Source organism: Rattus norvegicus, chromosome 8 (assembly GCF_021556685.1).
Source record: "Rattus norvegicus strain SHRSP/BbbUtx chromosome 8, alternate assembly SHRSP_T2T, whole genome shotgun sequence".
Taxonomy (NCBI): domain Eukaryota; kingdom Metazoa; phylum Chordata; class Mammalia; order Rodentia; family Muridae; genus Rattus; species Rattus norvegicus.
Genome location: NC_141541.1, coordinates 101,081,707 through 101,107,485, shown reverse-complemented (window position 1 = coordinate 101,107,485; position 25,779 = coordinate 101,081,707). Strand labels below are relative to the sequence as shown.

The following is a 25,779-nucleotide window of genomic DNA, read 5'->3' as shown; positions in this document are numbered from 1 at the left end:
TATATAGTCTTCTTATTACTATTTTATTTCAGACCATTTTCTTCAAAACAATTTGGAAGTGAACAATTAGGTTGAAGAGTAGGAAAATACTTATGACATTTACTGCTCATTGCCATGTGTCTTCTTAGAAAAATTTGTAAGGGTTTATGGCAAAAATCTAATGCAAGGGGGTAGGGGATTTAGCTCAGTGGTAGAGCGCTTGCCTAGGAAGCGCAAGGCCCTGGGTTCGGTCCCCAGCTCCGAAAAAAAAAAAAGAATCAAAAAAAAAATCTAATGCAAGGTATTTTTTTCTATGCCAATTCATTTCCCAAAATGTTTAGAGATCTTATGAGCCAATCATGGTATGCTGAGGCTAGAAGAACTCCTTTTATAATTCAAAATGCACAAACTGAGAAGGTCAAAGTTATGCCTTATTTTTGCCATGTTCCTAAATTTGAACATCAGTTTGCTGCTCATAAGATAGAAATAATTTCTACTTTTCTGCTTTGTTCGTAGCATGTAGTATTAACCAAACATTTTGGATTTTGGAAAAGGTAAAATACTTCCATCATTATTATTAGCATAAAACCAAGGAAGAAATTTATACTATTCTAACCCTATGAATTGGGAGTTCTGTATATTAAATTTATGAAATCGGATATTTGAAATATACAGGAGAAAACTGACATGCTCCCACAGAATTTTGGGCTGGTTCAATTTCCTTTGCATACAGCAATGTTTGCTCATTTTTAATCTATCATATTGCATTATTTTAGCAACTTCACCATGTCAGGACAGCTTAGGCTTGTATTGGGGATTCTAGTGGTGTACTACTTTCAAAGAGGGGACTATAAACGTATCCAACTACCAGAAAGATTTTAGGTTTTGATTAAGAAAAAGAGTATGGTAAATGTTCATAAAAATTCAGCATAAAGTAAGTGTATTGACTAAAAGAAAGGAACATGATGCTTATATAAAAGATTCTTTTTTCCTGTAATAATGAAAAGTATATTAGCATAGGCTCTAATTGACCATTCCGTTTGGTGAGAAAAACCTGTTTCTTCCATTATTGATGTTAAATAAATAGGTATGTGGATGCTGCATGTGATGCAGAACAGAATAACAAATGGGATGCTGGACCTTTTATGACTGAGGTTAGTGAGGATGAATATTCATCTGAAACAGATGAAGAGATGAGATAAAGGCTCCAGGGCTGTGTGCTGGAAAAAAGAAATAAACCAGCCTAGAAGATGATTTGGCGAAGGCTTCAAGCATTAAAAAAAGGTTGGCCCTGCTGCAGGGAAGACAGGAAGCTAAATCTATGAAGTTCTGTCTTGAGCTCACTGGGGAAGGACATGGAAAGATAGCCAAGGGCTATGGCTTGATTGGTAGGGGATGAATCACCAAACTAGATTAACAGATTCATACAGAGTAGAAATTAAGCAGAGCAACCAATACATTTTGCCAACATGTTCTGTGAATATTTAAAAGATATATCCCACCAATGAGAAATGTGGAAGGTGGAATCAGAAGAGAGATTTGCGAGGTTATATGTTATCCTAGGGAAATATAGAGGTTTATTTCTCAAGGAAAAGGGATCAAAGAACTGAGAGGTCTCTGCTCAGTTAGGTATGACCTATAACGTCTCAAAGCCTCAGATGAGCATGGGCAGAGAGTGCCATATTGAGCTGGGAAGTCTTATAATAATTGGAAGTAGTCTGGAAAATAGCGGAGCAAAAAAACTAATCCATTATAAATCATAAAATATGTAAAGAAGTAGCTTGTTTAATCAAATATAAATGTCTGACTTGACTTCAGAGAGCAACTGCATTGTTTTTTACCTTGGTTTTGTACTCTTGGCTTCAGGCTAGAGGTATTCACAAATCCACATTTAAGTTCTGGGCTAGGGGCACTCACAAGACCACAATTAGCTTGAGAGTCGCTGGTATCCACCTCCTGGCACTCAGTCCTTGGGCTGCAGATTAGCTTCTGTAGGATCCTATAGTCTCTTTGTCAGCTTCTATATATTATGCCTAGCAAGTAGCATGCCAGAAGACTTAGAAAGATGGAATAGAATTTTTTTCCTTTCTGAGGTTGTGTTCCTTTGGCTTAGTGGGTGTACTTTGAGAAACAGCATTTGAATCAAAGGACAGTCTTTCCTACAGCCTGTAAGTTTATTATAGATTCTTCACATTTAGCCTCAACTGAGTAGCTCAGACATAGACCACGGGCAGTTTAATTCTGTCTCAAAAATCCAATTACTAGTGTTACCAACTACCAAGCTTCTGCATCACCAGAGCCCTAAGCATCTCCATTTGCTCTTCTAGCTGCATGCCCAGTCCTTTGTTCTCTATTTGGGCCTTCATACCTTTACATATGCAATTGACTTGTTTTCAGCTATCGATTTTTGAGCTGGCTAACAATATGTATGTATCTAAAGAAAGGACAGAATAGAAAGTTACAATACTTTATGACTAGTAGAGGCATAAAAGGAGAAAAAATGTGTTTGTAACCCATAGGAAGAACAATATCAATCAACCAGACCCTCCAGAACTCCAAGGGACTAAACCATGAACCAAAGAGTACTTGTGGAAGGACCTATGGCTCCAGCTGCATTTGTAGTGGAGGATGGCCTTGTTGGAGAACAGTGGGTGTAGAGGCCCTTGGTCCTTTGAAGGCTTGATGTCCCAATGTAAGGAAATGCCAGGGCAGGAAGGTAGGAGTAGGTGGGTTGGGGGGGAAGCACACTCATAGAAGCAGGAGGAGGGAGAATGGGATAGGGGGTTTCCAGAGGGGAAAACCAAGAAATGGGATAACTTTTAAAATGTAAATAAATAAAATATCCAATAAAAAATTGATATCTGTGGAAAAGGGGAAGCTTTCATATTGAAAGTAGTAGGGAAGTAGTAAGTGAAGGTGGGAGCTTAATAAAATATGCAAATCAAGACCTTGGCCACCTACCCCTTCAAATACAAAGTATCTATCATTCATAAATACATATTCCCACACAAAATTCAACAAACTGTACATAAAGTGACACAGACAAAACATGATGGTAAAGCCTTGAGCAAGGCTCCACCAGAACTCTTGTGGAGAATGGGAAGAGGTGTCATGAATGTTTTTCCCACTGGGGAGAAATGTGGAGGATGGTATGAGTATGGCCAAACTTAGGGATTCAAGGTCAAAGACAATAGGCAATGAAGATCCCAGTGAGCCACACAGGATCAATTCTCAGCCTTTTCCTGTCTCCTTCCAGTTTAAAAATCAGTGTTCTTAATGCCTTTGTAATAATGAGTTGAAAAGATCAAATTTGTTCTTTAATTCTGATTTATGAAGAATCCTATCATAGAACTCCAGATTGGGCACTGTGGTTTGGAGTGGGTCAAAAAATGGGACTTTGCTCTGGATTGGATACCATCATAGTGTAATTCTAGGATCGGATACATCAGTCCCTCTGCCAAAATGAAACAGACAAGAGTACTATGATGTCAAAATTGACAACCACTCAGACATTATTCCTACTAGCCAAAAGTGGAAACCCACCATTTCCTTTATTAGACAGCAATCATGCTTTGGTTTGCTTACTTGCTCTCAGAATCATCTTCTCTGGTGTGGCTCTTTTGTGAGACCACCATGTTCAATGGGGAAATGCAGATGGAAACACTGAGATAGGCAGTCACAATTTCTAAAAACAGAGGATTTCTGAGAACTCAAAAGATGGTTCAATGAGTAAACATACTTGGAAGCTAGATAATCTGAATTCAATGCTTTAGGTTCACATGGGGGATGGGAAAACAAACCCCTGAAAGTTGTCCACTAACTTCTCCATACCTATGTAAACTGCACATCCACAAAATAAATACATACAACAAGGTAAGAGAGGAGGTACAGTAGAGCAGAGGTGACATGAAGGAGAACTAAGGAAGAGGAAAATTTGGGTGGAGAGGGGATGGGAGAATAAAGCAGAGGAGTTACAGCAGGGATAATTAACACTAAGGGTGTTTTAAGTTATATAGAAACCTACAATTTTTACTATTTTATAAGCTTAACACACACATCATAAGATTAAATGGAATTTTCTACACAGAGATTATGTTTATCTCAGAAGTCATATGTGATCAAATATAAACCCCAGTTTTAGGTATTGGATACCTCCTCTCAAGTGGTTGTTTAAGGGTCTTTCAGAGCCTCATATACCCAGATATGCCAAAATATAGAATGTTGCCATTACTGTTTGCCTATCAAACTTGATAGTGAGACCCTATTTATAAAAACACTGCATACTTTGGTCATAAGGCATGGAAAAATAAAGTTGGTCCTGGTCCAGAAGCTTCCCCTAAGACTAAGTTACACCATTCTGGGAGGTGCTATAGAGGTTGCTAGGGAAAAGCCATCAACAGTCTCAAATGCTTGTGAACTGCATTAGAACACTGATGAGAGGTATGACAAGGTATGACTATGGGTACAAAAGGGACATGGGTGTTCTGCATGTAACTAGACATGCTCTCTGCATTTGCAACCGACTTCATGGGAGAAAACATACGCTTGGAACTGTCGATATAGTTACAGATCCATGGTTACAGAGCTCATAAGCTCAAGAGATGAACCTACTGTGAAGTGTTATTTTGATAAATGGATACAGAATCAACCTGCCCTCTAAGTTTAGATCTCGCTGGCCATAGATTAAGGCACCTCTCAGACTTCATTAGAGAATTTTTTTTTAATTTTTGTGCAATGGAAATTAGTTGATATATAAAGTCTCAACTGGTCAAGCTTAAGAGAAAAAGTATCAGTGGCACACATAGCCATAGATGGAGCATCTATGGGAGCAAGTATCCTGGACCTGATAGGACTGCTGTCCTCATAAATCCACAGCATTGATGGTAGGCTGCAAAAGGCCTGCACAACATCAAACCAGCCGACCTCCCAGCCAGGAGTGGGCAGAGCTTGTGAGCCCCCATTCTTACCTGAAGAGGGATTGATTGTTGACGGTTTCTAGGAGGAAGACAACCAGTTTTTGTTAAGGACTTGAGTCCTAATAGGTGGACCACACTATATTGGAAAGTCACACTACCAGGTATATATGAGCAGGGCAATTTTAACTCAATGAGTTATTAACAACAACGACTTCAACAAAATAACAGGAAGTTGGAAGTATTGAAGGTAGGGAAGATGTGGGAGAGGTTAGTGGGAAAGTGAAGGTGAATGTGATCAAATACATTGTATATAGGTATGGATTTCTTTAAAATACTAAAATATTATATTGTTTTCAAATGAGGAAAATGTGTATCTATCTGAGATAAAATTGTCAGCTATTAATTATGAAATAAAACTATATTTTCTACATGGAGAAATAGTGTCCTCAGCAAATAAAAGGGACTCAAGTATAAAAACTAAACACAAATGAAGAAAGGGAACACAGTTATTTCTTCCCACTAGACATAAGAAAAGAGACGTATTCACATTTTAGTAAATTTATTTTTCAAGACTTATGGAATACTCATTTTTAAAGTATGCAAAAGCTATTCTTAAAATCCTAGTGATTCTTTTATCATTTCATTGACCCATGCTTACCTTTCTAAAGGACCTGTGTGACATCTCTGGGAGGAGCTATCATCACAATGGAAGGCACCCTCTCCCCTTTTTGGTAACCTTCATACTGGGTGCCTTGCAGTTGGTGCCAAAATGTCTTCCTGTCATACAGAGATGAGAAACTTAATATTCCTCAAGATGAAGTCAATTACCTGTGACTGATAGTCACCCCAATTATTAGGTGAGTCTAGGATGGACTTTATGACAAATGGCACTGTCAAGTTCTGTCACTAGAGGACTAATTACTGTTTATCTAGAGAACATGTGGGTAATGAGTTGTGTCTCCTTGGCCATATAAAGAAGGGTGTTCCTTTATGACTTAGCATTTTCTTTTTACAAATTGTCTCTTTTATGTATCTACATTGTAGTTTGATGTTTATTCAAAAATAATGCTGATATTTTTCAGCACATCAGAGGAGGAGGTTAGAAGATCCAGACAGTCTGGACCATGTAGTAATACTCTATTTATCACTCATCTATTTAAAATCTGTCTGTCTGTCTATCTGTCTGTCTGTCTATCTATCTATTTCTACCCATCAGCATATTGGAATCAATAAACTGTTTCATCTTCTTTTTCTTTTTGGAGAAGATATCTAGGTTGGCAGGGAGAGGAGATTTTGTTTCTACTTATATTTCCAGGCCCAAGGTCACATTGGACCAACAAATATGGGGGAGTTTTACCATCGCCCAGTTATCACTTCAGAGTTCTTTCAGAAAACTATCCTTTACCATCTAAAAAATATCCATGCTAGCACCATCTGTGCCTTGTGTGCACAAGGACCTAGGAGCAGTAGGGGCAAGACCCTTCTGGTTGCTGCCCTCAGGGAGAGCAGAAAGCTACCTGCCAGGAGCGACTACACACCTGAGAGCAGAGGTAAGGTCAACTTTTCTGCTCCAAATGATCTGCCTGGTAAACTCAGGACACACAAAGGCAGAAGTCCTCTGGGACTGGGCACTTCTGGTTGCTGGCTGTGGCCTGAATTTCTCTGATCCCAGCCCACAGTTACCTGCTCCCAAATCCCAAGGAAGAGAGAGTTGAACACCCAGAATTGCAGGCATTCCTGAGACTGCAGAGCAGGACCTGCCCACATTTGCCCACATCCCTGGACCAAGAGGAGACTGCATAGTGCCTCTGGACACAGGAATATAGGAGCAGTCAGCTGCAGGAGTCCTGCAGTCCAGATCTGCACCTGGATCTGAACTGAACTGATCAAACAGCTCCCTGTACCCAAATCCCATGGATGGGGGAGAGTTAGACCCTCAGAAGTGTGAACACCCCTGAGAACCCAGAGGAGACTACTCTCTGCTCACATTCCCAACTCAAGAGGAAAATGCCTACACCCATCTGTGCTCCCTGCACACAGGGACCTAGGAGCAGTAGGGGCAGGACCCTTCTAGTTGCTGCCCTCACAGAATGCTGAAAGCCAGCTGCCAGAAGTGACTACACGCCTTAGAGAACACTCTGTTCCCATAACTGGCTAAAGGAAAGCAGGAAAACAGGTCTACAGGAGTACTGGCACAGGCCCACAGGAAGGTCAAGCCACCATTAGAAACAGCCAGAACAGCTAACACCAGAGACAACCTGATGGCAAGAGGCAAGCTCAGGAACCCAAGCAATAGAAACGAAGACTACTTGGCATCATCAGAATACAGTTCTCCCACCAAAGCAAACACTGGATATTCAAACACACCAGAAAAGCAAGATCTAGATTTAAAAATCACTTTTTATCGTGATGATGGAGGACTTTAAGAAGGTCATAAATAAATCCCTTAAGGAATTGCAGGACAATACAAGTAATCAAGTAGAAGCCCGTAAAGAGGAAACACAAAAATCCCTTAAAGAACTACTGGAAAAAACAACAAAGCAGGAAAAGGAAATGAACAAAACCATCAATGAGTTAAAAGTGGAAATAGAAACAATAAAGAAAGCACAAAGGGAGACAATCCTGGAGTTAGAAAACCTAGGGAAGAAATCAGGAGTAATAGATGTGAGCATCACCAACAGAATACAAGAGATAGAGAGAGAATCTCAGGAGCAGAAGATACCATAGAAAACATCAACTCAACTGTCAAAGATAATGTAAAATGGGCAAATCTCCTAGCCCGAAACACAGGAAGAACACCAATGGCTTATGCTCTAAGATCAAGAATCCACAAAAGGGATCTCATCAAGCTGCAAAGTTTCTGTAGGGCAAAGGACAATGTCATTAAGCCAAAATGGCAACCTACCGATTGGGAAAAGATGTACAATCCTACATCCCATAGAGGGCTAATATCCAAAATACACAAAGAACTCACAAAGTTAGACACCAGAAAGCCAAATAACCCTATTAAATAATGGGGTGCAGAGCTAAACAAAACATTCTCAGCTGAGGATTATCGAATGGCCAAAGAGCACCTAAAGAAATGTTCAATATCCTTAGTTGTCAGGAAAATGCAAATCAAAACAACCCTGAGATTTCACCTCACACAAGTCAGAATCACTCAGTCACAACAGCAGATGCTGGCGAGGATGTGGAGAAAGAGGAACACTCCTCCATTGCTGGTGGGATTGCAGTCTGGTACAACCATTCTGGAAATCAGTCTGGAGGTTCCTCAGAAAATTGGACATTGAACTACCTGAGGACCCAGCTATACCTCTCTTGGGCATATACCCAAAAGATGCTCCAACATACAAAAAAAACACATGCTCCACTATGTTCATCGCAGCCTTATTTATAATAGCCAGAAGCTGGAAAGAACCCAGATGCCCTTCAACAGAGGAATGGATACAGAAAATGTGGTACATCTACACAATGGAATATTACTCAGCTATCAAAAACAATGACTTCATGAAATTCATAGGAAAATGGAATGAACTAGAAAATATCATCCTGAGTGAGATAAGCCAATCACAGAAAAAGACACATGGTATGCACTCATTAATAAGTGGCTATTAGCCCAAATGCTCGAATTACCCAAGATGCACAGACCACATGAAACTCAAGAAGGATGACCAAAATGTGGATGCTTCACTCCTTGTTTATAAGGGGAACAAGAATATCCATAGGAGTGGATAGGGAGGCAAAGTTTGGAGAAGAAACTGTAGGAACAGCCATTCAGAGCCTGCCCCACATATGGCCAATATATATACAGTCATGAAAACTAGATAAGATGGATGAAGCTAAGAAGTTCATGCTGACAGGAACCAGTTATAGATCTCTCCTGACAGACATAGCCAGAACATTTCAAATACAGAGGTGAGTGCCAGCAACAAACCACTGAACTGAAAATTGGACCCCTGTTGGAAGAATTAGAGAAAGGTCTGAAGGAGTTGAAGGGGCTTGCAACCCTATAAGAACAACAATGCCAACAAATCAGAGCTTCCAGGGACTAAATGACTACCAAAGACTATATATACATGGACTGACCCTGGGCTCCATCTTCATATGTAGCAGGGAAAAGCTTTTTTGGGGCACCAGTGGAAGGAGAAGCCCTTGGTCCTGCCAAGGTTGGACCCCCAGTATAGGGGATTGTTTGGTGGGTGGTATTGGGGGTGGATGGGGAGGGGAACACCCATATAGAAGGGGAGTGGGAGGGGTTAGGGGGCTGATGGACAGGAAACTGGGAAAGGGAATAACATTTGAAATGTAAACAAGAAATACCTAATTTAATAAAAATGGAGGAAAAAATAGAAAAAAAAAGAATATCCATTTAGGTCTTCATAGACACACTCTGAATACAGACAGCAACCAGGAATAGGAAATAACATGATACTATTTTTTTTGACCAGCTTTCAGTCTTTACATCCAACTTGAGAACTGTCCTGTGTGTGGTACATCATGGTTGCTGGTACTTTCATGGAACTGTTCACCCACTCGCTCTGTACTCAGATGAACACAGTCTTGTTTTGATAAAACGTCTTGAGCAAAAGCAACTCGAAGAGTAAAGGACTTATTTCATCTCTTTGTTTGTGATCCATCGTCAAGGAAAATCAAGCCAGAAACTCAAGGTAGGAACCTGAAGGTAAGAACTGAAGCAGAGGCTATGGAGGAGTGTTGCTTAGAAGCTTACTTCTCACAGCTTGACCAGGCTGCTTTGCTTTACAAGTTAAGACGACTTCCCCATGAATGACAACACACAAAATGACCTGGTCTTTACCACATCAATCAATTGTCAAGATAGTTAGTTTCCCATACACTTACTATAGTGCAATCCTATAGAACTATTTTCTCAGTTAAGATTTTCTCTTCCTACATAGGTATAGCTTTGTGTCAGATTTACAACCACAAACAAACAAACAACAACAACAAAAGCACCCAGCATAAAGCAATACTTCCCATTTGGAATTGTATAAAGAAAGTACCAGAAGGACAGTTTACACTTTAGGGATGTGTTACAACAATTCACAACGTTACTATTTTTTATGTTGTAATAGATCTCTTAAGATATATGATTGGTACATGAAATAATTTGCTTATAAGTAGTTCAATAGATTTTATCATATTCATAAAGCTGTGTTTCTGTCATCACAGTAAAGATGACTATGTCCATCTTCCTTTAATTTTTTTTAAGCTTTTAGGAACTTTATTTTTCCTCCACCTTTTTTCCCCCTTCGCTCAGGTGTCTGCAGAGCAGCTCAGGACCACTCAGTGGTGGCTTCAACCCACTCAGTAGCCTGGGCTGTGGGAGCTGCTGATCAGTCCTCAGTGGGGAACTGCTAGATGGGCACAGAGGGCACTTGCATACCCTCAGACCAGTCGGCCACCTCAGGCTGAGCAGCAGTGAACTCAGGTGCTGGGGCGGTCCATTCACCCTGGAATTCCTCCTTGGTCATAGCTTTCTCAGCAGCAGCCTGCTCTTCCTTCTCAATCTCTCCTGGGTCTCTATAGAAGTAAAGATCAAGCATAAACTCCCATGGGTGCTCACGGGAGATATTTCCTCACTTGTGGCGTATTTCCCGGGCCAGCATCCACTACATCAGACCCACTGAGTGAGCTCCCTTGATGTTGCATGGGGTGGCAATGTCCACATAGCGCAGGGGAGATTCTGTGTTACACAGAGCAATGGTGGGCAGGTTGACGTAAGAGGACTCTGTGAGGGGCTGGTGGTTAGCCCAGAGATCAGTCACCACTAGAAGCTGTGGCTCCCCGAAGGCTGCTTGGATCTGGTTAGTGAAGGTCCCAGGTGTGAAATGGCCAGCAATTGGAGTGGCTTCTGTGGCAACAGCAAACTTCAGCACAGCTTGCTGTCCAGCTTTTCTGGAGGAGATGAGGCTGATGTCAGCAGGGTTCTCAATGGCAACAATAGCGCGAGCAGCAACAGTTTCTCCCAGGTCCTCTTCAGGTTTATGATGTAGATAATGTCACTTTTCCTTTTGTAGATGTCCTGCTCCATCTGAAAGTCAAGGTTGGTGCCACCAAAGTGGGTTCCTGCAGCAAGGAACTTGAGGACATCCTCGTCCTTCAACGGCAGGAAGTCAAGAGCTCCGGACTTTGTGTAAGTTTCCCTTTTAAGTTATAATGGGAACCAAGGACAACACCGTATGGCCCTTTCCCCTGGTAGCACGGGTTATTTGGTTTGTTAGTGTTTAATTTCTTGTGTTCTTTATGTATTTTAGATATTAGGACTGTGCTATATGGAGGATTGGTAAAGATCTTTCCCATTCAATAGGATGCAGTTTTGCCCTATTGATAATGTCCTTTACCTTATAGAAGTTTTCAGTTTCATGAGGACCCATTTATTAATTGCTGATTTTAGCCCCCCTACCCTGTTGGTGTTCTGTTCCGGAAGTTGTCTTCTGTACCAATGCATTCAAGGGTATTCCCCACTTTCTCTTCTATTTAGTGTATCCAACTAAACAATGTTTTATGTTGATGTCTTTAATCCTTGTGGACTTGAATTTTGTGCAGGGTGATAAATGTGGATCTATTTTCTTTCTTGAGCATGCAGACATCCAAGTAGACCAGCACCATTTGTTGAAGATTTTTTTTTCACTGTATGGTTTTGGATTCTTTGTCAAAAATCAACTTTCTGTGGGTAGGTGGATTTATTTCTGGGGTTTGACTCTACTCCATTGATCAACCTGTCTGTTTTTTATGACTATTGTTATGGTGGTACCTCCAGAAGTTCTTTTGTCTTACAGGACTGTCTGAGCTATCCTGCATTATTTGTTTTTCCATATGATGTTGAGAATTGCTCTATCGAGGTCGGTAGGGATTATGCTGGAATTTTGATGAAAATTGCATTAAATCTACAGATTGCTTGTGGCAAGATGGCTACTTTTATTATGTTAATTCTACCAATATATCAAATGGAAAGTATTTCCATCTTCTGATATCTTCCTTAATTTCTTTCTTCAAAGCCTTAAAGTTCTTGTCATACATATCTTTCATATGCTTGGTTAGAATTACACCAAGGTATTTTGTATTATCTGTGGTTATTGCGAAGGATGTTGGTTACCAGATTTTCTCCACAGCCCATTTATTATTTGTATAAAAGAAGGCTAATTGTTCTTAATTTTACTTAATTTTGTATCCTGTCACTTTGCTAAACTTATCAGCTATAGAAATTCTCAGGTAGAATTTTTGGGGTTATTGGTATACACTATATATCATCTGTGAAAAGACATACTTTGACTTCATTCCTTTGAATTTGTATCACCTTGATCTCCATTAGTTTTCTTATTGTTCTAGCTAGAACTTCAAGTACTATTTCAGATAGATATGGGAAGAGTGGAAAGCCTGTCTCTTCTATGATTTTCGTGGAATTGCTTTAAGTTTCTCTCCATTTCATTTGACTATTGGTTTTATGGAGGTTGCTTTTATTAAATTTAGGTATGTATGTTGTAACACTGCTGTCTCTAAGACTTTTAACATACAAGGATGTTGGAATTTGTCAAAGGCTTTTTCACCATATAATAATATGATCCTATTTTGTTATTGTTTTTGTTCAGTTTATTTGTAAGGTCGATTACATTGATAGATTTTCATATACTAAACAACCCCGGCATCCCTGGAATGAAGCCTATTTGATCATATTTATGTTGTGTTCTTGGATTCAGTTTGCAAGTGTTTTTCTGAATATTTTTGTATCAATGTTCATAAAGGGAAACTGATTTGAAGTTCTCTTTCTTTATTGAGTCTTTGTATGGTTTAGGTATCAGGGTAACTCTGGCCTCATAAAAGGACTTTAGCAATGGTCCTCCTGTTTCTATTTTGTGGAACAGTTTGAGGAGTATTGGTATTAGTTTTTCTTTAAAAGTCTGGTAGAATTCTGCACTTAAAACCATTTGAACCTAAGCTTTTTTTGGTTGGGAGACTTTTAATGACTGCTTCTATTTCCTTAGGGATTATAATATTATTTAAATAGTTTATCTGGTCTTGACTTAACTTTGGTAAGTGGTTTCTTTCTAGAAAATTGTCTGTGTCTTTTAAAGTTTCCAATTTTGTTCAATACAGGTTTTTGAAGTAAGGCATAATAATTCTTAGAATTTCATCAGTTTCTGTTCTTACGTCTCCCTTTTCATTTCTGATTTTGTTAATTTGGATTCTATCGCTCTGCTGTTTGCCTAGTTTGGCTAACAGTTTGTCTATCTTGTAGTTTCTCAAAGAACTATCTCCTTATTTAATTGATTAACTACTTTGAGCCCTGAATTTGATTATCTTATGCCATCTACCCCTCTTGAGTGTTTTTGCTTCTTTTTGTTATAAAACTTTCAGGTGAACTTTTAAATTGCTAATGTGAGAACTCATTATGAAGGCACTTAGTGCAATGAACTTTCTTCTTAGCACAGCTTTCATTGTGGTCCATAAGTTTGTGTATGGTATGTTATCCCTTAATTTTTATAGAATTATAGAAAGTCTTTAATATTTTTCTTTATTTCTTCCCTGACCCAGTGAGCATTGCTGAGTAGAGGATTGCTCAGTTTCTATGAGTCTGTAGACTTTCTGTTGTTTCTTTTATTAGTGAAGTCCAGATTTAATCAATAATGGTCTGATAAGCTATAAGGAGTTATTCCAATTTTCTTAAATCTGTTGAAACTTGATTTGTGACCAAGTACATAGTCAATTTGGTAGGGTTCATGGGCTGATGAGAAAAAGATTCGTTCTTTTGTGCTTGGGTAAAATGTTCTGTAGCTATATGTAAGGTCCATTTGAATCATAACCTCTATCATTGTTTCTGGGTTTAGTTTCTGTCTCAATAACCTGTCAATACAAAAGAGTGGGGTGTTAACGTCTTCTAGTATTAATGTGTGGGCTTCAGTGTATAGTTTAAGCTTTAGTAATGTTTTAGGAATGCAGGCATTCTTGCATTTGGGGCATAGATGTTTAGAATTGAGATGTTCTCTTGTTGGATTGTCCTTGTGCTGGGTATAGAATGTCCTTCCTCAAGTCTTTTGATAAATTATGCTTCAATGTCTACTTTATTAGATATTAGAATGGTTATTCCAGCTTGTGTCTTGGATCCATTTGCTTTGAAATAATTTTTCAGCCCTTTACTCTGAGGTAATGTCTAATTCGGAGGTATGTTTCTTGTATGCAGCAGAATTGTGGATCTTATTTTCACATACATTCTGTGAGCCTGTGTCTTTTTACTGGAAAATTAGTCCTTTGATTTTTGAAAGATTGTACTGAGCAATGATTGTTAATTTCTGTCATTTTGATGTCGGTGATGTGAATGTTTGTGTGTGTGCGTGCGTGCGTGTGTGTGTGTATATGTGTGTGTGCGTGTGTGTGTGTGTATGTGTGCGTGTGTGTGTGTGTATGTGTGTGTGCGTGTGTGTATGTGTGTGTGCGTGTGTGTGTGCGTGTGTGTATGTGTGTGTGCGTGTGTGTGTATGTGTGTGTGTATGTGTGTGTGTGCGTCTGTGTGTGTGTGCGTGTGTGTGTGTAGGTGTGTGTGTGTATGTGTGTGTGCGTGTGTGTGTATGTGCGTGTGTGTGTATGTGTGTGTGTGCATGTGTATGTGTGTGTGTGCGTGTGTGCGTGTGTGTGTGTGTATGTGTGTGTGTATGTGTGTGTGCGTGTGTGTGTGTGCGTGTGTGTGTGTATGTGTGTGTGTGCGTGTGTATGTGTGTGTGTGTGCGTGTGTGCGTGTGTGCGTGTGTGCGTGCGTGTGTATGTGTGTGTGTGTGTGCGTGTGTGTGTGTGCGTGTGTGCGTGTGTGCATGTGTGTGTGTAGGTGTGTGTGTATGTGTGGTGTGTGTGTGTGTGCGTGTGTGTGTGTGCGTGTGTGCGTGTGTGTGTGTGTGTAGGTGTGTAGGTGTGTACGCACTCATGCCTGTGCGCATTCCTTCCTTTGATTTTGGCATTGGGGAATCTGTTTTCTTGGGTGTAGTTAATCTCCTTGGGTTGGAGTTTTCCTTCTAGTATATTCTCTAAGGCTAGATCTGTGGATGTTTAAATATTTAAATATTGTTTAAATTTGGTTCTGTCTTGGATATCTTGTTTTCTCTATTTATTGTGATTGGGAGTTATCCTGAGAGTAGAAGCCTAGATTGGCATCTGTGATCTTTTAGAGGCTGCAGGACATCTGTCTAGGCCCTTCTAGCTTTCTCTTTGTTGAGAAGTAAGGTGCAATTCTTTCTTTTTTATGTTTGTTAATGTTACAATCCTTTATTATTTTATCTGTATAGCCTCAAATATTACTAGAGTTCCTGGTTCTTGACAAACATTTGCTCAGATCAAATTAGTGAGGGAGATGTCCATTTGCTTCTCTGAGTCACATTTGCTTGCAATGATCTGTTCTGGTTCAGCATGGGGATTTAGACACAGCTTGCCTACAGCATGTTGTTAGGCTGGGATTAAAGAGGGCTGCAGGAGTAAGGTATGCATCCACAGAGAGGAAGCCTCATGAGCTGCTTCAGCTTCAATATTCTGAGTCATAGGGATATTCTTCCATGTTTACTGTCTCAGGCAGCAGGCAGAGACCCTCCAGATCCTGTTGAAGCTAAGGATAGTGGCCATCTCCTCATCGCTCAACTGGAAGTCAAAGACCTGAACGTTCTCCTGTATATGCATTGGTGTCACAGACTTCAGGGTCACCACCACATTCCTCCTGAGGTGGAACCTGGGCTGCAGTTCTCTTGTGCTTGGCAGCAATCTCTTTAATTTGGTCGTCCTCTAATGTGAAGGCCTTTTGGCTTGGTGCTAGGCCTGTCTGGGGAGCCCAGGGGACTGTAGGCCATGACCGTGATGTCCTTGGAGTGATAGTACTGGATCAGTTTTTTTCTGGGTGAGGTAAGGGTGGCCCTAGACCTGGTTGGTCACTGGCTTATGTTTCAGTCCAGGTTTGTTCAGGAGCCTTTCGATCTGGAAGTGGTTGAAGTTGGAGATGCCCAGAGCTTTCACCAACCCCTGGTCCACCAGTTCCTCCATGCTCTCCCAGGCTCCAAGAACATTGAGGATATTGCCTTTATCGTCTTTGAGGAATAACTCCTTTCCTGGCTGAAGTCCCTGTGGCCAGTGAATAAGATAGAGGTCCAAATAGTCCAGCTTGAGATCTGTGAGGTTCTTCTGAAAGGCTTCCTTCAGCAATTTTTTTTTCTCAAAGCAGGAAGATGACAACTTGCTGATAATGAAGAGGTCACAGCCTTCTCATTGATCTTCTCTTGGATGGCTTCCCCCACCTCATTCTCATTGCAATATGCACACACACAGTCAATATGATGATACCCAGCATCAATGGCTGCCTTCACAGCTTCTTTGACTTGGTTTGGGGGAGACTTCCAGGTACCCAGACCCACAATGGGCATCTTGGCTTTGGTACTGAGCTCCACATAGGTTGCTGTAGTTGCTGCCGAAATCTTTCTTAGAGCAGATGTCTGTGTCCTGGTTAAAGAGAAGATGGAGGCTTTAAATCATAAGGTGTAATTCTTACAGGATTGCCTTTGTATATTACTTGGCTTTTCCCCATTGTGTCTTTTAATAATCTTTTGTTGTTATTGTTGTTGTTGTTGTTGTTGTTGTTGTTGTTGTTGTTGTTTTGTTGTTGCTGCTGCTCTTCTTAACATTTAGTATTTTGGTTATTATATGGTGGGAGGATTTTCTTTTCTGGTCCAATCTAATTGGTGTTCCTTAAGCCACTGGTATGTTTATAAGCATCTCTTTTTTAAAGTTGGAGAAATTTTCTTTTACAATTTTGTTGAAAATATTCTCTGGGCCCTGGATATGGTACTCTTGACTTTCTTCTATTCCTATTATTTTTAGGTTTGGTCTTTTCATAGTAGCCCAAATATCTTTGATAATTTATGGAATCTTTTAGAGTTAATATTTTCTCTAATGTATCAATTTCTTCTATTGTATTTCTCAACTCCAATTCTCTCTTCAATCTTTTGTATTATATTGGTGCTCCTTGTGTCTGTAGTTCCTGTTCTCTTCCCTATGTTTTCCAACTCCAGTTTTCCCTCAGTTTGTATTTTCTTTATTGTTTCTATTTCCATTTTCAGGTTTTTAACTGTCTTATTCACCTGTTTGGATATATTTTTCTGCATTTCTTTAAGGGATTTATTCATTTCCTCTTTAAAGGCCTGTATCATCTTTATAAGATAGATTTTCAGGCTATCTTCCTGTGCTTTGGCTGCATTAATATGTCAGGGATGGCTGTAGTAGGTTAGCTGTGTTCTGGTGGTACCATATCGCCCTGGCTATTGTTAGTTGTATTTATATGCTAGGCCTTTATCCATCTGCCTGTCCCTGGATATTCCTGGTGAAGCAGTTCTCAAGTTTGAACAAAATTTATAAGCCCCCAAAAGTAAATGAAATTTATAAGGTACAAGAAATTCCTGAAACATACAAGACTCATAAGGCCTCTCTGTAAGATTATAAAAGAGTAAGCAATTGCTGATTAATATTAACTATGATTGAATGGGGTGCCTGCACGTTTGCATGGTGCTCTGGCGATGCACCTCTCATTAGTCATCACCATAATAGGTGTGTTTCTTGGTATTGTAGATGCCTTAGAGTCACTCATATATCTATGAGTAACTCTTCGCCCACACTCCTATAAGTATCATTAATAAACCTACTGGCTTCCTAAACTGCACTTGAGTGGAAGACTTCATTATTTCACTGATGGCCTATCTAGGGTGAACAGATGCTTACCCATGTTTTACTATGAAAAGTGACATAACTCATGGGTGTTTACAAAGTGTGGTGCTGGCCATAGAAGTTGATAGGTACAGAACCAGCAGCATTATCTGTACTGTGTTGAGATTTGTTCAGATAGAAGCCATCTGTTCTGGATCTTGTTAAATACAAATAAAAGCTAAGAGGCTTAATTCTTCCTGCTGGAAATGAGAGAAGAGCTGTTCTATATGTGGAATAACACGGTTTCTGGCACTAACATGGACCTTCCCACCCCAGCTGTTCTATACTCAGATGAACACTAACATCTGTTGAGATTCCTTCAAGTCTTTTTCATTGTAAACAACAATGTGATGACCACTGGTTTATCCTCTTTCCTAAATGTTTAAAGACTTCTTGAAAGTGTAAGAATGGCCCTATCATTTTGCTAAGTAGAGGAATCTCAGAGAGCAAAAGTACATTCTTTGTTTCTCTCATAGACAACACATGGAGTTATTATGAAGAGAAATATAAAGAGGAAAAGTGTGTATATATAGCTCACATGGCAATGTGTTACCAAGTGTTATAATAATTATCAGAAGTGAGTTCATTATTAATATGAATAAGTATATGCTGTCAGAGCTTAGCAATTTAATACTTAATTTGAGTGTATGCAATAAGGTCAGTTTTAAATTTGAATTTAAAAAGTCATTAGCCTACTTAGTGGCTGATGTTCTTTACAAAACTCTGTCCCCTCAAAAGGGCATCCTTTTAATTCTACAAGAGGTTTCATTTGGTCTATAGCCTACCAAGTCTTCACTGTACTCCGTTTTGCCTTCACCAAGAAATTAACAAAGAGGTTCTACAAAAGGAAGACTTGTTTAAATATTAACAAGGATTTTATGTGTTTAGAAATTTTGGAGATAAAATTTCTCTCTGTTCGGATGTATTTTATAAAGAGCTAAAAATGCATATCACATAAAAGAAGGGGTTTCTATGAGGTTAGTCTAAAATGCTTGAAATGAGTTTACTTTAGGAATATATAAATTGAATCCTCTAAATACATAGAAGTGTTAAATTATGAAAGGACAAAGGGCAGTGTTTTAGGGTAGATTTACATTGTTCCCAGGTCCAAACAACTGTCAATTAGAAAAAGAAAGTCTGTTTTGATGGAAAATGGCAAAATAACAATGAAAATCAATGAAAATCTAGATCTGTAGGTTGTATATGAAGGGAAAAAAGAAAAACAGACGGGTTTTCCTATTGTTAATGGACAGCAAATGGGGGTGTGGGTGAAGGGACAGGCAGATGTAAAAAGAGGGTAAGTTTGCAGGGATGGTGGGACTACATACACATCTGCAGATATGGAACTCATGAATGAGGTTTAGTGAGAAAAAACATTGGGGCATTACTTTTTTTGAGACATGATATAAATGTATCTAACTATTACGTGAGGTAGGAGTTATGAGAGCAGTAGGGTGTCTGTTAAAATGAGACTTTAGTTTGAAATACATAATTGAAAATACATACTGCTCTTCCAAACTAAGATTGAAATAGGAGGAAAATGAATAACTGGTAATAAAATATGTCAAAAATCAGAAAGCAACTAGCTACAGTCAGTGACCACATTCATCAACCATCACAACTTTGCAGACTGCGCTAGGTAAAGTCAAAATACAGAGCAACTGGCTTCTTGGCAGTCCTTCAAGTTAGTGACTCAAATTCCTTCAGTATAAAATATACCCAGACATGCATTGCCTTCAGTCTGTAACCAGCACTCCCTCACACACAGTTATTTAGTCCTACATACCCTACAACTCTTCAGCTTTCCTAGTTAGGCATTTCCTGCTTGGACATACAGAAGCCTTATTGTCTTATTTATTTACCTTTTTCTTTCCTATACAATGATTTTATAATTGGCTCATATATGTGATCCCAGTAGATTTTATGGTAGCTATAACATTTATTCTTTTTGTCCCAAGAAATACACATATACTCTTATTCTAATGCCATGATTACAATTTCTGACAGTCTAAAAGTAAAAGAAATTCGTCAGTACCAACCTGACTAGTGTGATCTTTACATTTTTTTCTCACAGGGATAATGAGTACGCATGCTTAAATAGGGAGAGAAACAGGAGCATAGACAAGAGAAAGGGATAAGGGTGATATAATGAAGACTAAGGATGTTTGAAAGAGCCATATGAAAATCTATATGTATATATATATATATATAAATCTATATGTATATATAAAGAGTTTGATTTGAATTATCCTGTATAAGTAATATTACTCTTCTAGAAGCCATATGTTTCCAAAAGAAAGAAAGAAACATAAAAGAATTTGATGTATAAGATACCTCCTCTCAAATTGTTGGTTATATATGTAATAGACACCCACAGAATAATATAAGCTATTATTATTGATTTTGATTGCTTACTAGAACTTAATGGTAAATGATAATAGGTCAAGGCATCACATATATTGGTCACGAGACATGTAGAAACTTGGTGCTGACCAGAAAACGTTCTCACTGCTAAGTGTCTTTCATAGTAACAAAAGGTGTTATATCAGAAGCAGGGGATGCAAGTGTCAATAGGCTTACCCATATGTGAAACTTGTAAACTGCAGGAATGATTGGTAGGAGAAGAGATGCCCAGAGATGCAATAGTGGCATGAGTGCTATAGGGGTAACTGACGTGTTCTTAATATTTTAATGTCCAGTTCACAGGAGAAAACTTGTGTCTAATACTGTAAATATGTTTCAGATTCAAAGATTCAGGAGCTCATAAACTCCGTGGTAAGACTATTACTATTATCCTGTGAAATGAACATAGATACAAACTGCATTTTAAATTTTCATCTCTACCTAAGGTTCAGTACAGTTCTCAGACTTCATTAGAGAATTTTGTTCAGTGGGTGGTGGCTAATGTATGAATCCAGAATTGCTCAGATTTGGAGACTAAGTATCAGTGAATATATAGCCAAGGAGACATTCATATGCCTACCTCCCAAGGCTCAGGTATTGTCATAGATGAGGGAAGAAGAGGACTGCAAGACTTAGAGGTTGGAGAGGAGCATAAAGGAACAACATCTTCCAGATATGACTGAACCTGTAAACTAATGAGCTCATACAACCTTTTTGTTGCTTACACAAGATCAGGCTGGTCAACATTTTATTATGAAGATGAATTCACAAGTTCCAAATACTGAGGGACATTTGACAGTTGATGACTTCTGTGGACGGAAGAGTCAGGTAGAACACAGTACATCAACCACACACCATTGGATGGTGTAGGTCACATGAGATCAACCACTTTCCATTAGATAATCCTATACCCAAAGGTATATGGGCACCATTAATTTGACCCAATGAGTAATAAAAAATAAGGAGGATATGAAGTAAGCGTGCTATATGTAGTTGGCATCGGATTTAGTAGAATTTATTTGGAAAGGACTAGAGGAATAAATATAAACTTATAATGTATAATATTTCTAAAATTTATGAAAAATTATATTAAATGTACTAATAATGTTCTCACAAAAATGTTTGACTATCTAATACACCCTACATCCAGTACCAGACACAAGAACAGTCATTTGAGTTGTTGGTCAGGGGAGTTCAAATGACTACTCCCAAATTATAGGTTACTAACATTGTTCTTGGTTCCCTGTCAGAACTTGAAGGCAAGTACCCATTGCTTAAGAAACCTTAAACTTTGAACATAGGACTCAAAAGATTTAAGCTGAGTTTAAGTTGAATACCAACAGGCATACTAAAATAGAAAGGAGAAAACACAAGGGTTCTGATGGCTAGACAAATAACTACAGTCAACTAATGACTCCTGAGAGAAGGAGAATTAATTTGAATATCAATAGACATGCTAACATAGAAAAGAGATATCCCATGGGTTCCCATGACTAGAGGAAAAGCTACAGACAACTAGAGATTTCTGGCAGAGAGAAATTTAGTCTCTCTCAGGGATGAGCAACCTAATTGGTTATCCAATACAAAGTGCTCTACTGTGAAAACATATACAAGCAGCACTAAATGGATATAGAAGGTTGAATGTGTGTGTGTGTGTGTGTGTGTGTGTGTGTGTGCGCGCGCGCGTGCGTGCGTGCGTGTGTGTGTGTGTGTGTGTGTGTGTGTAACAATAATCATCAAAGAAAAAGAGGCCATCAATTTGGAAGAAAGTGATGGAAAAGGATGGGAGGGATTGGAGGGACAAAAGGGAAAAAGGATGTGATGTAATTATATTTTAATTAAAAAATTTAATTGGTTTAAAAAGATATTGAAGACAATTTTTAAAATGTACTCTGATCATGGTCAGTTAAATATTAATTTTGTTTAGTTATAAAATTATATAAGTTTAGAAAAATTATTTAATAAGAAAAGAAAAAGAAAGAAAACCAAGTAAGTCTTCTAGGGACAACAACTGTCAGGATCATTTCTGTGCTTTTTTCTGGATATTTTCTTTAGTGTCACATGAGCATGTGTGTTTTCTAGCCATTTCTTTCCGTGGTGACATTACTGCTAAGAATGACTGAGGACAAGTATTTAGTCCTACTTACTTCAATGTCTAACATGGAATATCTCACTTAATTCTAAAATAAACTAATGCATGAATATTTATCAGGTGTTTTTATTTTTGCAGAGAGGAAATTGAGACTGTGAAGTTGGGTAAATCATGCAGAGACAAAAAGCTTTAGGAGAAATGGCTGTAATCCTGGGCAACTTGAATTTGAAAATGGACTCTAGATGGCATATTATATAATTACATGTTATTTAAAATACTAACTAAAAGTTGCCTTGGAGAGAAATATATTTCATTCTCTGTTACATTTGTGGCATTTCAGTTCCAAAGAAACCCTAGTTCTTAGATCTTTCAGATAGAAGTTGTGGTGGGGTTGGCTTGGAAGATACTTTGGGTTATATTTACCCCATGGTTAGAATAGGCCTTGTATCCATTCATCATTTGGAAAAGCTATGGTTTAGTTAGTCATCCGTCTGTACTATGTCTGGTACAAGGCAATGGTGTAATTGTGTAATTGGTAACTACATCTAGTTATATAGTATTTTTAAAATCACTATGTCCTGAATTTAGTTGTTAGGGATACAACACCCCAAGGAGGAAAAGAAAACTTTCAGACAGTGCTATACAAATCAAGTTGGCTGTGGCAGACATATTGATGTGTTGTTCACAATTAAATCAATACAATACACTGCAGTCCTGAAATTAGTGAACTTTCTATCGCCCCTTCCATTCCCCCTGGTATTACCGTCTTCAGCTTTAGCAGAGAAAAATAGAGAATATTAAGTTCCATTTGACTCTCAGGTAAATAGGAATATATTTTAAGATAAGTGTATTCTAAGAACTGCATGAGACCAACTTATGTGAAAAATAATCATTGTCCCTCTAGACTTGAAAGTCATTTGGGCAGCTAGTGTTTACCTGCCAACATGGCTGAAGAAGCCTCATACAAAGCTTCGGAATTTTCCTTTTGACCAAAAAATAAATGTAAGTCTCTCAATTTATCTACAGCTTAAATTACTCTTTTGCAGTGTTAGGGATTGAAAAACGCTCTGCCTCTCTGAATTGTACCTCCATTCTGCATTTTCAAACCTTATAAGATATGGGGCTGGGAAGACCTTCTCTTTGCTCTCACTTGTTTTCTTAATGCCACAAATGACCACCTTGGAGGTACAATGCAAATTCCCGTACTATGAACCCACTTACCCTTTCAAAGTTCTCAATAATACAATATTTAAGGAGACAGTGTTAAAGGCCACACACCATCTTTCATGAAGACGGAGTCGTATCCTGCTCATTGAAGAAGCTGGAGGCATGGTAATGCGACTGCGTGTATGCACTGATTTTATTAAAGTCTATTTTCATTTATTCTTAATATTTCACTCATTTCTGTCCTTTTAGATCTAACTGTTCATTGAATTTGTCCCCTTGGAAGCAATATCCTTACCTGAAAATTCAGTTTAAAGTTTTGATTATATTCAACAGTTACAGCCAAGAATCCAGTACTGTGGGACTGTATCTCATGGAATAGAATTCAGAAGCTATACAGATCCAAATATTGTCTAGAGGATATTAATTTATGGTCTTCCATTCTGTAACCCTGTTGCCATGTTGTAGGAAGCTCAAAACCCTCAGAAATGCAACATCCTCTTTATGGAAACAATCTCACGACCAGCACAGGGAAGTGATGATGCAAGCGTGGCACCCATCTCATCAAGTCCTCTGTTCCAACCTTAAATCTAGATGGCAGAGCGTTGGCATGAACTCAAGAGTGAGTCCAGACCACCTGTGGCATTGTAATAATCTATTGCTATTTTGAAGAGTGTACTGTTTTGACTCATTTGTAAAATTTAGGTGGCCTTTGATGTGTAGATCTATTTATGGGACTCCTATTCTGCTCCATTGGTCTACATGTATGTTTCTGTTGGCAATAGTGTACTGCCTTCATTATAGTTTTGTATTCTAAGTTAAGGCCAAGTATTGTGATATCCCTAGCATTGAATATTATGCTAAGGAAATTTTGGTTTATTTGGAAATTTTGTTTTCATATGAATTTTTGGATTCTTTGTTGTTGGGTTTTTTTTTTAGTTCTGTGATGAATGTCGTTGGGATTTTGATGGTGATTGCACTGAATCCATAGAATGTTTTTGTAATATAGACATTTTCACAGTGCTAATTCTAACAATCTGGAAATATGGAAAATCTTTTCATCATCTAGTATCATTTTTATTTCTTTGTCAGAGTCATAAAGCATTTGCTGTGGAGTCAGTTCATTAAAATAAATTTATTGTGCATCAAAGATATTAATTTAAACCCTAAACCATTCCTATATTAGGCAAAAACAGAAAGTACGCTGCAGTAGAGGGACAGACAAGAGCTTTCTGAACAGGATCTCACTAACACAGGAAGATGAGGTTATATACAATTAAAATGTTTCTGTGCATGAAATGAAACTGACTGCAGAGTAAACAGACATCCCACAGAATGGGGGAAAATCTTTGCCAGCTATGCCTAGACTATAATGAAGAAGTGCAGAAATTAAATACCCAAACCTCCACGTCTGCCAGTCAACAAACAAGCCAAGAAAATAGACTGTTTCCAACAGAAGGAACACAAATGGCTTTGTAAGTTATTGAGAAGTCTTCTGAATCCTTAGTGATATGTGAAATAAAAATCAAAACTATGTGAGATCCCATTTCACCCTAGCAAGAAGGGCTATCATCAAGGACATGAGAACAAATGGTAGTTGAGACGTTAGGAAAGAAGAATCCTTCTTTGTGGCTGAAAGGAATGTACCCTACTACAGCCATTATGTAAAGCAGTACATTTTCTCAAAAATCTAAAATTAGCTGACTGTATAACCACACTTACTCATATACCCAATGGACTTGGTGTTCTACCAAAGAGTTACTTGTGCATCCATATCAATGTCTGGAGTTTTAACAGGCTCCCAAGTGAGGGTTACATTAACCAGGACTCAGGGGGTATACAGCCAAGACAGCCAAGAAACAGTTTATTCAAAGTTTCAACTTCTTTTAAAGGCAAAGCAGAATAAAGATTTCCCATCCTTTCTCATCAGGTGCTGTTCCCCTAGCAATAATAGCTTATCTTGGTTCAAAGTGACCCAAACCTCCTTGCAGACTGGGAAATCTGTTAGCAGTCCAACTCTTAGATGTGTGGTCTAAACTATGAACAAAGTTACTTTCTCACGATAAAAGGATAATGAAGGCCACTTCCTCAGATGTGCAGCATACTTGGCAAAGCACGAGGAGTCTCTGCTTGAGAAGGTATGCTTCCTTCGTGTCTCGGTATGCTGAGAGTGACAGAAACCTCTGAGGTTGCTTCACAGCTAGCGAGCTGGAAGCCATGGGCTCATGCCATTTCTGTACACATCCATATTTACTGTTCACGGTAGCAAAGAAATGGAACGAGTATAGATCTAAACCAACAAAGAATAATGACGATGCGTTACACATATGCAATAGAGTTTTATTTGACTGCAAAGAAAATGAAATAATGAAGTTGGCATGAAATTAATAGACCTGAAAAATTGCTATTGTAAGTACGATATCTCAGACTCACAAAGAAAAATCTCACATGTTTCTCATATTCAGAGTCTGGATTTCTGTT

The 25,779-nt window shown here is 38.7% G+C and overlaps 2 pseudogenes; both read right to left on the bottom strand.

The window, feature by feature from the left end:
• Nucleotides 1–10,177: 10,177 nt before the first annotated feature.
• On the bottom strand, nucleotides 10,178–15,340 carry Rpsa-ps17 (ribosomal protein SA, pseudogene 17; annotated as a pseudogene).
• An 80-nt stretch (nucleotides 15,341–15,420) lies between these two features.
• Nucleotides 15,421–25,517, bottom strand: LOC148004302 (aldose reductase-related protein 2 pseudogene; annotated as a pseudogene).
• Between the last annotated feature and the right edge of the window lie 262 nt (nucleotides 25,518–25,779).